At 44.3% G+C, this 12,011-nt stretch overlaps 1 pseudogene; it reads right to left on the minus strand.

Moving 5' to 3' along the window:
- Window positions 1-2,083: 2,083 nt before the first annotated feature.
- Window positions 2,084-12,011, minus strand: part of LOC118981864 (S100P-binding protein-like) — a 29,598-nt pseudogene continuing 19,670 nt past the window's right edge.

The following is a 12,011-nucleotide window of genomic DNA, read 5'->3' on the forward strand; positions in this document are numbered from 1 at the left end:
AGACCTCTGGCCAAGGACTTTAGTCCAGTTAAGTCAGAGGGGGAATTTGGAACAGGTCATCATAGCTCAAGAGAAACACCTCAGACACCAATCCTATGAAACGAGGGCTGGGAATGGGGTTGTTGGAGCTCACAACCAGAGACAAGAGCAAGCGTGGAGCAGTGCTGGGCCATTTAGCCCAGCAATTTCCTTGACCATTTTTTTAAAAATGTATTTTATTGATTATACCATTACAGTTGTTCTATTCCCCCCTTTCATTCCCCTCCACCCACACACTCCCTCCCCCACCATTCTCCCCCCTTAGTTTATAACCACGTGTCTCGAGTTCTTTAGATTCTATATTTCCCCCACTATTCTCACCCTCCCCCCTATCTATTTTCTACCTACCATCTATGCTATTTTCTGTGCCTTCTCCTCCCTTCTCCCCCTCCCACCCCCCTGTTTCTAACCCTCCATGTGTTCTTCATTTCTATGGTTCCCTCCTGATCTAGCTATCCTCTTGGTTTGCTTTTGTTTTAGGTGTGGTTGTTAATAACTGTGTGTTTGCTGTCCTTTCACTGTTCATATTTTTCATCTTCTTTTTCTTAGATAAGTCCCTTTAGCATTTCATATAATAAGGGCTTGGTGATGATGAACTCCTTGAACTTGACCTTATCTGAGAAGCACTTTATCTGTCCTTCCATTCTAAATGAAAGTTTTGCTGGATAAAGCAATCTTGGCTGTAGGTCTTTGGATTTCATGACTTGGAATACTTCTTTCCAGCCCCTTCTTGCCTGTAAGGTCTCTTTTGAGAAATCCGCTGACAGTCTGATGGGTACTCCTTTGTAGGTGACTGTCCCTTTATCTCTTGCTGCTTCTAGGATTCTCTCCTTCATTTTCCTCTTGGCTAATGTAATTATGATGTGCCTTGGTGTGTTCCTTCTTGGGTCCAACTTCTTTGGGACTCTCTGAGCTTCCTGGATTTCCTGGAAGTCTATTTCCTTTGCCAGCTTGGGGAAGTTCTCCTTTATTATTTGTTCAAATGAGTTTTCCACTCGTGGCTGTTTCTTTCCCCCTTCTGGTACCCCTATAATCCGGATGTTGGAACGTTTAAAGATGTCCTGGAGGATCCTAAGCCTCTCCTCATTTTTTTGAATTCTCATTTCTTCATTCCTTTCTGGTGGGATGTTTTGTTCTTCCTTCTGGTCCATTCCATGGATTTGAGTCCCAGTTTCCTTTCCATCACTATTGGTTTCCTGTGCATCTCCCTTCATTTCCATTAGTTTAGCCTTCATATGTTCCTCTAATTTGTGACTATAATCAACCAGTTCTGTGAGCATCCTGATAAATAGTGTCTTGAATTGTTCTTCTGAGAGGCTGGCAATTTCTCAGTCACTGAGAGTTATCGGCTCTGGGACTTTGAGTTCTTCTTGCGCCATTTTTTGGGCTGTTTGTGCCTGTTATGTAGCAGGATTGGAGCCCTAAAGTGTTCACTAGAGCAGGGCAACTAAGTCACTGGGTTGTGACGTTGTATGTGGGGGCGGGGTCAAAGAGGAACAATTGTGTCCCATCTGCCACCTGTCGCCGCAGCTCCCACCGGCGCTGCAGCCACCACCATCACCAGGCCTACACGTTTCGTCCCACTGCACACGAGTGTGCCACTGCCGTCAGCCTTCGCCCCCTGGGGCCTGCATGGTCCGTCTCACTGTGCGCAAATGTGCGACCGCGGTCAGTCTGCCCCACACCCCAACTGGTTCCGGGCTGCCTGCACGCCTAGGTTGGGGGATCTGTCCTGCCCGACCCAGCTCCGCTGCTGGCTCTGCCTCTCTTACCATCCCTGTTGAACGGTTCGTAGTTGTCGGACTTCCGTATAATTCAATTTTCTGGTCTTTGGGTGTGTCCTTGTTCTCCAAACCTTTGTTGTATTCAAACTTGGCTGTGGGAGAAGGCACAGTGTTTCCACCTATGCCTCCATCTTGGTGGAAGTCCTCCTTGAGCCATTTTGTTTGCAGCCCTCTCCCCATATGGGATGGGGCTCAGACTTTCTGGGTTTGTGAGGCAGTAGGTCTTATGATGGTTAATTTTATGTGTCAACTTAACTGGACTAAAGGTGCCCAGATATTTGGCTAACTATTATTTCCTGGAAGAATTTAGCATTTGAACTGGTAGACCCACTAGTCCTTGTTTTGGCTTGCAGAACAGGAAGGACTTGGTCTGCTCTCTCAGGGACTTTCAGGCTCCCAGAATCCTTATCAAAAACATCTTTGTTTGATGAACTGGAGACTACTGGAAACCTCATTTCATGACTTGATTCACGTGATCCATTTCTCTAGGGTGACCCTGCCTGAGGGGTGTCTGAACGGCCTAAGACCTGAGAGCAGACAGGTGCAGATTTCTTACTACCAAGCATACTTCTATCAGGGACAGTTTGGTGAAAGTAACTATTTGAAGGACAAGGAAGCAAGGGCCCATCTCAGGCAGAATCACTGGGAATGATCCCTTCAGAATCAGAGCAACGTTTTAGGCTAAGACCATCTTTTCTCATCTCTTCTCCAAGGGAGGTTTTTCAACATCTTGGAGGTATTGGTCTTCTCCTTATCAAGCACAGCATCACAAACTATTGGATTAAATGTGGGACAACTGTTAATTTTACAAGATTCTTTTCTAGTGAAAAGGGTACGTTTAATGGTTTCATAGGAGTTGGTTCCTGACCAACTGATGTACTGAGTTGAGACAATTTGGAGAGGACAGAAGTCTTAGCGACTGGTCCACAGCTGTCCAATAAACTTTCCTCATCCTCTTCTGGCTGCAATAACTCCTCCTCCTCTTCCTCTGTGAAACTAGTAAGGCCATCACTTCTTCCCTGAGGTTCAGCAAGGAGTCATCCAACACTACTCATCCAAGGAACCCCTACTGGGTTCCTTCGTGAGCACATCATATTGTGTGGAGCTGCTGGTGTGGTACCTGCTTTTGTCCCAAGACCAAATGGAAAGAGTTCAGCTCCTCCTAGCTGTTCCTTTCAGGAAAACTTTCAAAATGATTGGCTCCCACCTCCCCCCTCCACCTTCCCCCTTACTAGATTATTTTGAAGCAAATTTCAAGCATTACATCATTTCATCTCTGGAAGCAGGGCTAAATCCTCTCTGTACCCCCTGCACCATTTCATTGCCTTCTCACCAACTTCCCACACCCGGAGGCAGCATGGGCAGATGCCCTCGCCAGTGACATCTCATTCTATCCACTGAGGGCCTAAGTCAAGATGTGGAGGAAGGGCAAACTGGCTCCTTCTGACACTATATGAACTGGAAAATTGGTCTCTTGGGCTCAGACTGGGTTCTCAGGCCTCCAATCTCAGGCTGAAGCTCATCACTGGCTCTCCTGAGTCTCCAGCTTGGAGGTGGCCAATCATGGGATTTCTCTGCCTCCAAAATCCAAGAGACAGTTCTTCATAATAGGGTTCTTTCTTTCTCTCTCCATAGAAATGCAATCAATGCACTCCTGTAGTGCTTACATTGTTGTAAAGAGCATATTTTCATAATAAATAAAGATATTTAACATTTTAAAAAGAAGATATGGTTGCAAAACTCTTCGAATACAGGCTATTCCCTATAAGCCCTCCTTCCCAGAAATCCTCCTCTCTCCAGTACTTCTTAACCCAGGAGTTTTGGGAGTGTATGGGAGCAGGATTTGCATGGTTGGTTACTTGGTTGGTTGGTTGTATGATTGTTTGGTTTGAGCTGTCAAAACGACTGGATGGGTGCTTCTACTGGCATTCCATGAGTGGGTATGCTAATATTTTGCAATCGAGTGGGAGAGTTCTGTACAAAAGTGTCTGTCCTAAGAAACTCCAGATTTGTTTTAGAACATCAGATCCATTTTCTTCTGCTCTGGAATTTTTTTTCAGCCCTTTACCATTATTAGCCATGGATGTACAGGGCTGTACCATCACGTGTTTCTTGATTCACAAGTACACAGATTTCAGAGAACAGGAAAGCACCAGTGATCCAGTTGTTGATCTGAATGTGTATCTGCCCAAACCACCACTCACAATGTGACAGCTAAGTAGCCGGGAAAATTTCTGGCCCCTGTGGCATGAGGTTGGCTCTGGTTAAAGCAATCCAATGGATGCAACCATTTTAGTTATTGATTTATTGCCCAGCACTGTTGGGGACTGCTCTGCCTGGTTTCAGGAATTGTAACCGCCCCCCCATGGATAAGGCTGAATGAGGGACCTTCAGAATTCGAGCCACAAGAGACAAAGCTTGTCCCCTGCTCCCAATGTGTGGTCAGTTAGTCTATGATGAGTACTACCCCTCAGAGGAGGGGCAACCAAAGCGAGACACGATCACTTGGGAGGCCATCATGGAAGGACTTGAGGAGGGGGGGCTGTGACAAGCAGGAGCGATGAACCCTCGCCCCCCAGCTATTATAACAGCCTGAGTCCCCAGTTCCATCTGGGAGAAGTGCTTCCTGGCTCTAATCCACTTAAGCCTAAAAACGTATCACGGAGAAGGCAGTGCAGTTCTCTGCAGGAAAGGGTGGGTTCCCCGGGTGATCAGGCCTAAGAAAGAATATGCAAAAATCCTGTGAAAGCTGCTTTGTTTAGAATGTTCTCATTTAAATGATTAGGGTCCAAGCAAGAAGTTTGTTCCTCAAAGTTTTATGGCTCTTTCACTATCTGACCCTGACTGAGAATAACCCCTCATAGTTCTTTGAATGCTGTCTATTGTTTGATCCTTACCTGTATTCTTGTGCAAACAAACCCAATAAAAGCCCCTTGAGGAAGGAGCTCTTGGCCCTTCCCCTTTGAGAAATCAGCCACCATTCCTCTCCAGCAGATCATGTCTTGGTAGTTTTGCTTTCATCCGTAGCGGACCAGGGGACTTTGTGGGCAAAGTTGCCCCCACAGCACTTGCCCATTATGATTGAAAGTAAAGAATTAAAAATCATTTAGCCTGCATTTCTGCTCAATGACTCACACAGAGAAAAGAAGAAATTTTATTTCCTAATGCAGCAGCAATAATACACTAACAGCCCTTTGACCTCCACTGTAGAGGCTTGGGATAAGAAGTCAGGACCTTTACAGAGAGAGTAAGGGTCCAACCTGCAACCTCATGGTAAAAACCAGTCAGTATCCCATATTTTCAATGCAACAGCATGCACAGCTTATGCTTATTACTGAAACACTAGTATTCCTGTTGCTGGAAGAACTCCCCCCACAGTCTCAGATCTGCGGTCTGTCTATTTTTAGGTGAACCCAAAAGTGTAACATCACCAACTCCCTTGATGCTTTCACAAAACCAAAAGAGGCAGTGAAATTAAATTATGAACCTTAATTTTCTTGTCCCTAGCCTTCTCACATTACCTTGTGTGGCTTCTTTCATTAGAGAATATTCGATGCTGAATCTGGCCCTAAATATATTTGCATATGTCTCTGTGGACACTAGGGGCTCCTTCAAAATTATACCCCACTTGTATCTGAATTCCAGTGCTCTTCTGGCTGCCTGAGGACAGGGTTTGATGCCCAAAGGGGAAAGTCCACTGATGGGATGGAGGGGAGAGGATGTGGTCTGAGGGAGGCCAGCAGTACTTCCTTCACAGCCAGCTTGTACAGGAGGCAATGAGCCCTGTTGTCTCCATGGTGACTCCTCCATAAGGCCTGGACACAGAGAAATGCAGTAAAGATGCACAATTTTGTCCCCAAAGCTCCTGAGATTTCCCAGTGATGACTTGGCTCCATGGTAGATGATGCCTGAATTAGAATCTTGCTGCTGTAATCACCCAAGCTCAGTAATGATCTTACAAAGATGTGCCATAGAAAGAGACGGATTTCATCATTTGCTTGAAATTCTGTTTCTGCCGAGGAACATCTGGCAGCAGTTACAATTTACTCATTTGGACTGAGTAGACGGCGTCCTATTTCCACCCCTCTGTGCAAACCCGCATGCCTGGCCATTAGAGGAAGTGAACTCTCACATGCCATCCAATGCCGATCTTTGCCAAGAAAGTCTCATTCCCTATTTTTAAGCTTTTAGAACAATCCCATTTTAGGATATTTTTTTTTATTTGGACTAGGTTTTTGGTAATTGGTATCACCTGTTTTCCTTTAAGGAGGATTGACCTTCTTTCCACATTGGGTCACCTTTCTGAATCTCTTGTTGGAATGTTGCTGAGTCTCCAATGTTCCTGCTCATTCAGTTAAGAGGGAAGCAGAAAATGAAGGAATATTGCCCTGGCCAGTGTAGCTCAGTTGGTCCCGTACACCAAAAGGTTGTGGGTTCAATTTTTGGTCAGGGTACCTGCCTAGGTTGTGGGTTCTGTCCCCAGTCAGGTTGAGTATGAGAGACAACTAATCAATGTTTGTCCCTCACATCAAAATTTCTCTCCCTCTCTCCCTTCTTTCTCCTCTCTCTAAAATTAATAAGAATGTTCTTGGCTGAGGATAAAAAGAAAGAAAATGAGGAAAATTCAAAGGGCAAATCACAGACACTTGGAAACTGTTAGATTGTTCTGTATCCTGATTGTGGTGGGTGTTACATGAGTCTGTGTTAAAACTCATAGAGTTGTCCCTGACTAGTGTGGTTCAGTTAATTGGAGTGTCAAACCATACACCAAAAGGCCATAGGTTCAATTCCTTGTCAGGGCACATGCCTAGGTTGCAGGTTCTGTTACAGAACAGAGGTCCAAGGGTGGGTAATATTTGGCCTTCCCAAGAATGCCAAAGACTGTTACAGAACAACAGGGGCCCCTCCCAAGGACGGTATACTAATACCTACTGGGCTATCTGTCTGCCACCAGAGGAAAGACGTCTCTCAATGTTGGAAATTCGTGAAAAGGAAAGGAAAGGTTTATTTAAAGCTATACAGCCCTGGCTGGTGTGGCTTGGCGGATTGAGTATGGGCCTGCGAAACAGTGAATCACGGTTCGATTCCCAGTCAGGGCGCATGCCTGGGTTGTAGGCCAGCTCCCAGCGGGGGACCCACGAGAGGCAACCATACATTGATATTTCTCTCCTTCTCTCCTTCCCTTCCCCTCTAAAGATAAATAAATAAAATCTTAAAAAAAATAAAGCTATACAGACTTATAGTAATGACCCAATGTCCCCATTAATATATCAAAGTCCTTTAGGATAACCACAGACGCCCACAGTGCTTCCTTCCCCCCTGCCCTAATTTGGGGTACCGTATCTCAGGAAAAGAAGCACACATCCGTGTTTCAGGCCGCTGGCACTGTCAGCTGTGTCGCCATCCAGGCAGGATCTCTAATTACTCCAAAGCCATGTGGCACCTTCTCATGGCTTAATGGCAAAGAGTTCTTTTGCCCTTCTTCCAGGCAAAGTCTCTCCTGCTTCCCAGGCCATTCGGCCAAAGGGAGCACCCCAAAGCCATGTGGTCCTCTTCTACCAGAGCTGCGGCGGTCTGAACTCTGGCCAAAACCACGTGGTTCTTTTCTCCACCAGAACTGCAGAGAGGGTAGGATCGCCACTCTGGCAGAAACCACATGGTTCTCCCTTACATGGCCAACAGGAGGTCCTCGCTCTACCAAAACTTCGTGGCTCTCCCCTCTCAACTTGCCACAGCTGCATGGTTTTCTCCCAATGGCTGCTGCGTCTACATTTAAATCCCTGTGCCAGTCCTCCTTTGCAGCCCCATTTCCGACTCCTCCCACAATTGGCTACACCTGCCAGGACTCCCATATCCTCCCAGCTTTACTGCTCTGCCATAGTGAGTCTGGGCAGGCACAACCCCATGGCATGGAGCCAGTCATCTCCAAGCTCTCACACAGGCAATGTAACCAGGGGGTGTTGCCTCCCAATTATATCCTGTATGGAAGTTACTCCCTTCTCCCTGGCTCAAAGCATGGCCACAGCTATTTAACATATCTATGAAACCAGTTAAAGGGTATAGATATGTTAAATGACCATTCTAGAGGTTATCTGCAAAATCATTGCTATGCAAAACAACTCTCAATGGCCCTGTTCCATTTTTCCCTTTCCCCAACTGACACCTGTGGGGAGGTGGGTAAGGGGTGAAGACAACTTAAAAATCTTTCTAATATTTCCTGGACACCTTGAGTTCTGGACTCCATTCCAAATCCCTTTTCTGGGCGCCCCCCTTTTGGCTGCGCCCTGTTACAGTTCGGTCCCCAGTTGAGGCACCTACAGGAGGCAGCTGAGTGATGTTTCTCCCCTTCTTTATCTCTCCATTACCCTTTCTCTAGGGTCAATAAGCATGTCCTCAGGTGAAAATTTTAAAAAACTCATAGATCTTTACATCCCAAAAGGTGAATACTACTATATATATTTTATTTTAAATCCCAATGACCAGGCTATTTCCAGACTAATTAATTCAGAATTTCTGCATGGGATTCAGACATCCATATTTTTAAGTCCTCCCCCAGGGTTTTCCAGGATGCAGTTAAGGTTAAGAAGCACAGATCTGTGTGACTCATGTATCTGACCAGGGAAGTCGTTGCTTTGCTAGCAGCCCACACCCACCTGCCACAGGCTTGGGGGGAAGTAGGTTTTTGTGATTCAATTCCCAAAGAGATGTTTTTCTTTATAAACAGTGAGGTTTCTGTCTCTGAGATCCCTGCCCAGTGCCCAGAAGCAGTCCTTGTAGACATAGCTAAGCCAGGGGTCCTCCGTTTCTTGTTCCAGGCTCCCCTAGGCACAGACAATGAACTTGAAATATATGATTGGAGGCCAGCAAGAGATCTGCAATGGTTGATTAGATGTGATGGCAACTTGACTGGGACACAGATGACCAAATATTATTCTAGGTGTTTCTGTGAATGGGGTTTTGGAATGAAATTAACATTTTTTAATGTTATCTTTTTTTTTATTGCTGTTCAAGTACAGTTGTCTCCATTTTCTCCCCACCACTCCCTCTGCCCCACCAACCCCCACCTCCCACCCTTGATCTATCCCCCTTTGGCTTTGTCCGTGTGTCCTTTATACATGCTCCTTGACAACTCTTCCTGTTTCCCTGCCCCATTATCCCTCCCCTCTCCCCTCTGATTACTGTCAGTTTGTTCTTTATTTCAATGTCTCTGGCTTTATTTTTCTTGCTTTTTAAAAAAATTGTTGTTGATTAGTTTCTACTTACAGGTGAGATCATTTGGTACTTGTCTTTCATTGCCTGGCTTATTTCACTCAGCATAATGCTTTCCAGTTCCATCCATGCTTTCACAAAGGTAGGAACTCCTTCTTTCTTTCTGCTGCATAGAATTTCATTGTGTAAATGTACGGTATATTTTGATCCACTCATTTACTGATGGACACTTAGGTTGCTTCCAGGACTTGGCTATTGTAAATTGCTATAAACATCAGGGTGCATAGGTTCTTTTGAATTGGTGTTTCAGGATGCTTAGGGTATAGTCACAGCAGTGGAATTGCCAGGTCAAAAGGCAGTTCCATTTTTAGTTTTCTGAGGATATTTCATACTGTTTTCCACTAGTGGCTGCACTAGTCTGCATTCCCATCAACAGTGTACTAGGGTTCTCTTTTCTCCACAACCTCACCAGCACTTGTTTGTTGATTTGGTTATTGTGGCCATTCTGACTGGTGTGAAGTGGTATCTCATTGTGCTTTTAATTTGCATCTCTCTGATGCTAGTGATGCTGAGCATCTTTTCATATGCCTCTGGGCTCTCTGTATGTCCTCCTTAGAGAGGTGTCTGTTCAGGTCCTTTGCCCATTTCTTAATTGGGTTGTTTGTCTTCTTGGAATGGAGCCATGTGAGTTCTTTATACATTTTGGAGATCAGAACCTTGTCTGAGATATCACATGCAGATATATGTTTCCATATGATTGCTTCCATTTTCATTTTGCTGATGCTTTCTTTAGCCATGCAGAGCTTTTTATTTTGATAAAGTCCCATTTATCTTAAGTCCCATTTATCCCATATTATTCTTTCCTTTATGTCCCTTGCTCCAGGGGATATATTGGTGCATGGCATATCCGAAATTTTCCTGTGTATGTTCTCCTCTAGGACTTTTATGGTGTCACAACTTATATTTAAGTCTTTTATCCACCTGGAATTTATTTTTGTATATGGTGTAAGTTGGTGATTGGGTTTCTTTCTTTTTTTTCTTTCATGTAGCTGTCCAGATCTCCCAACACCATTTGTTGAAGAGGCTATTTTTATTTACTCCATTGTTGAATATTAATTGACCACATAGACTTGAGTTTATTTCTGGCTTTCTCTTCTGTTTCATTGATCTTTGTATCTGTTTTTATGCCAGTACCAGACTGTTTTGATTATTGGGGACTTGTAATATAGTTTGATATCAGGTATTGTGATCCCTCCTACTTTGATCTTCTTTCTCAAAATTGCTTCAGCTATTTGGGATCATTTATGGTTCCAGAAAATTTCTTGAAATATTGTCCTATATCTATGAAATATGTCAGAAATTAACATTTAAATCAATAGACTGAGTAAAGCAGGTTTCCTTCCTTAATGCATTTGGGTCTCATCCAATGAGATGAAGGTCTGAATAAAACACAAAGACAGGACCCCTAACACAAGTAAGAGAGACTTTGTCCTGCCTGCTGTCTTCAAATTGGGACATCAGCTTTTTCCCTCTTCAGACTGCAATGGAAACCTGAGCTTTTCCTGGATCTGGAGCCTGCCAGCCTGTTGTCCTGTTGGACTATATCTAGACCATCAGCTCTTTTGGTTCTCAGATCTTTGGACTTGGGCCAGAATTACCCATCAGCTATCCTGCTGGCTCACTCTGCAGATCTTGGAACCCATCAGCCTCCACAATTGCATGAGCCAATTGCATAGATGAAAGATAGGTAGATAGATGTATATTAATGCCTGTATACATATGTACATATGTGTGTATACAGTAGTCCCTCCTTATCTGTGGGGGGGTATGTTCCAAGACTGTCTGTGGATGCCTGAAACCACAGATAGTATCAAATTCCACATATACTGTTTTTTCATATATATATATGATAAAGTTTAATTTATAAATTAGGCACAGGAAGGATTAACAACAAGTAATAATGAAATAGAACAACCATAACATCATACTGTAATAACAGGTATATAAATACAATCTCCCTCTCAAAATATCTAAATGCAGTGTACTCGCCTTTCCACCTACAGGAAGCACTCAGGTCTTCTCTGTGGCTTGTCAGAGCCACCAGCACCGCTGCTCTGGCACTGTGGGGCCATCATGAAGTAAAACCAGCATCACTCGAGCACAGGCACTGCAACACCATAGAAGTCACTGTGATAACTGAGAGGAAACTGAGTGACTAAAGGGTAGGGGCGCGTGTCCAGGAAGGACCACAGTGGGGCCTCATGAGATTTCATCACACGCTCAGAATGGTGCTCAAGTTAAGACCTATTAAGTGTTTATTTCTGAGGAATAAATTTCCATTCAGTATCTTTGGAATAAATGCTTTGTGTTCTGAAACTACAAAAAGCGCACCCCTGAATAAGATGGGGGTCTGCTGTGGGTATGTCTATGTATCTGTATACATAAGTATACATCACATTTCACTTGTTCTGCTTCTGTGGAGAATTTGGACTGCTACTCATCCCATCAAGTTCACAGCTGCTGCCCAGGTTAAAAGTAAGCAGCACCAGATTAAAGGGAACAAGTAGGTACTGATGTGGGTCTTTCTAGAAATACTACAGAAGACTTACACACCCTAGTATGCACTTTTGTTCCTAGACACCACCCCAGACCCTTGAAATATGGACCTCACTTCCTCATACAGCCTTACAGATCACCACTCCAAAGTTAAGAGCAGAAGGGAAAAGTAGAGAGACCTTTCCCTCTCTTACCTGCAGCAGCAATTTTGAATCCCTTGTGCCACAAGATTTCTTAAAACACACAATACCTGTCCATTTAGTCAGGGGCACTGACCTCTTTTCCCTTAGATGGTCAAATTTAAAAAATGACAACAGCCCTCTGGTGTAAATGTCCATCTTGAACCATAAATATATAGGTCATAGGTCATATAACAACACTGCATCTTACTAGTCACAATTACACAGTATGGTTGTATCTGAT

The sequence above is a fragment of the Sturnira hondurensis genome, unplaced genomic scaffold, assembly GCF_014824575.4.
Source record: "Sturnira hondurensis isolate 20B ecotype Veracruz unplaced genomic scaffold, ASM1482457v3 Scaffold0024805, whole genome shotgun sequence".
Taxonomy (NCBI): Eukaryota; Metazoa; Chordata; class Mammalia; order Chiroptera; family Phyllostomidae; genus Sturnira; species Sturnira hondurensis.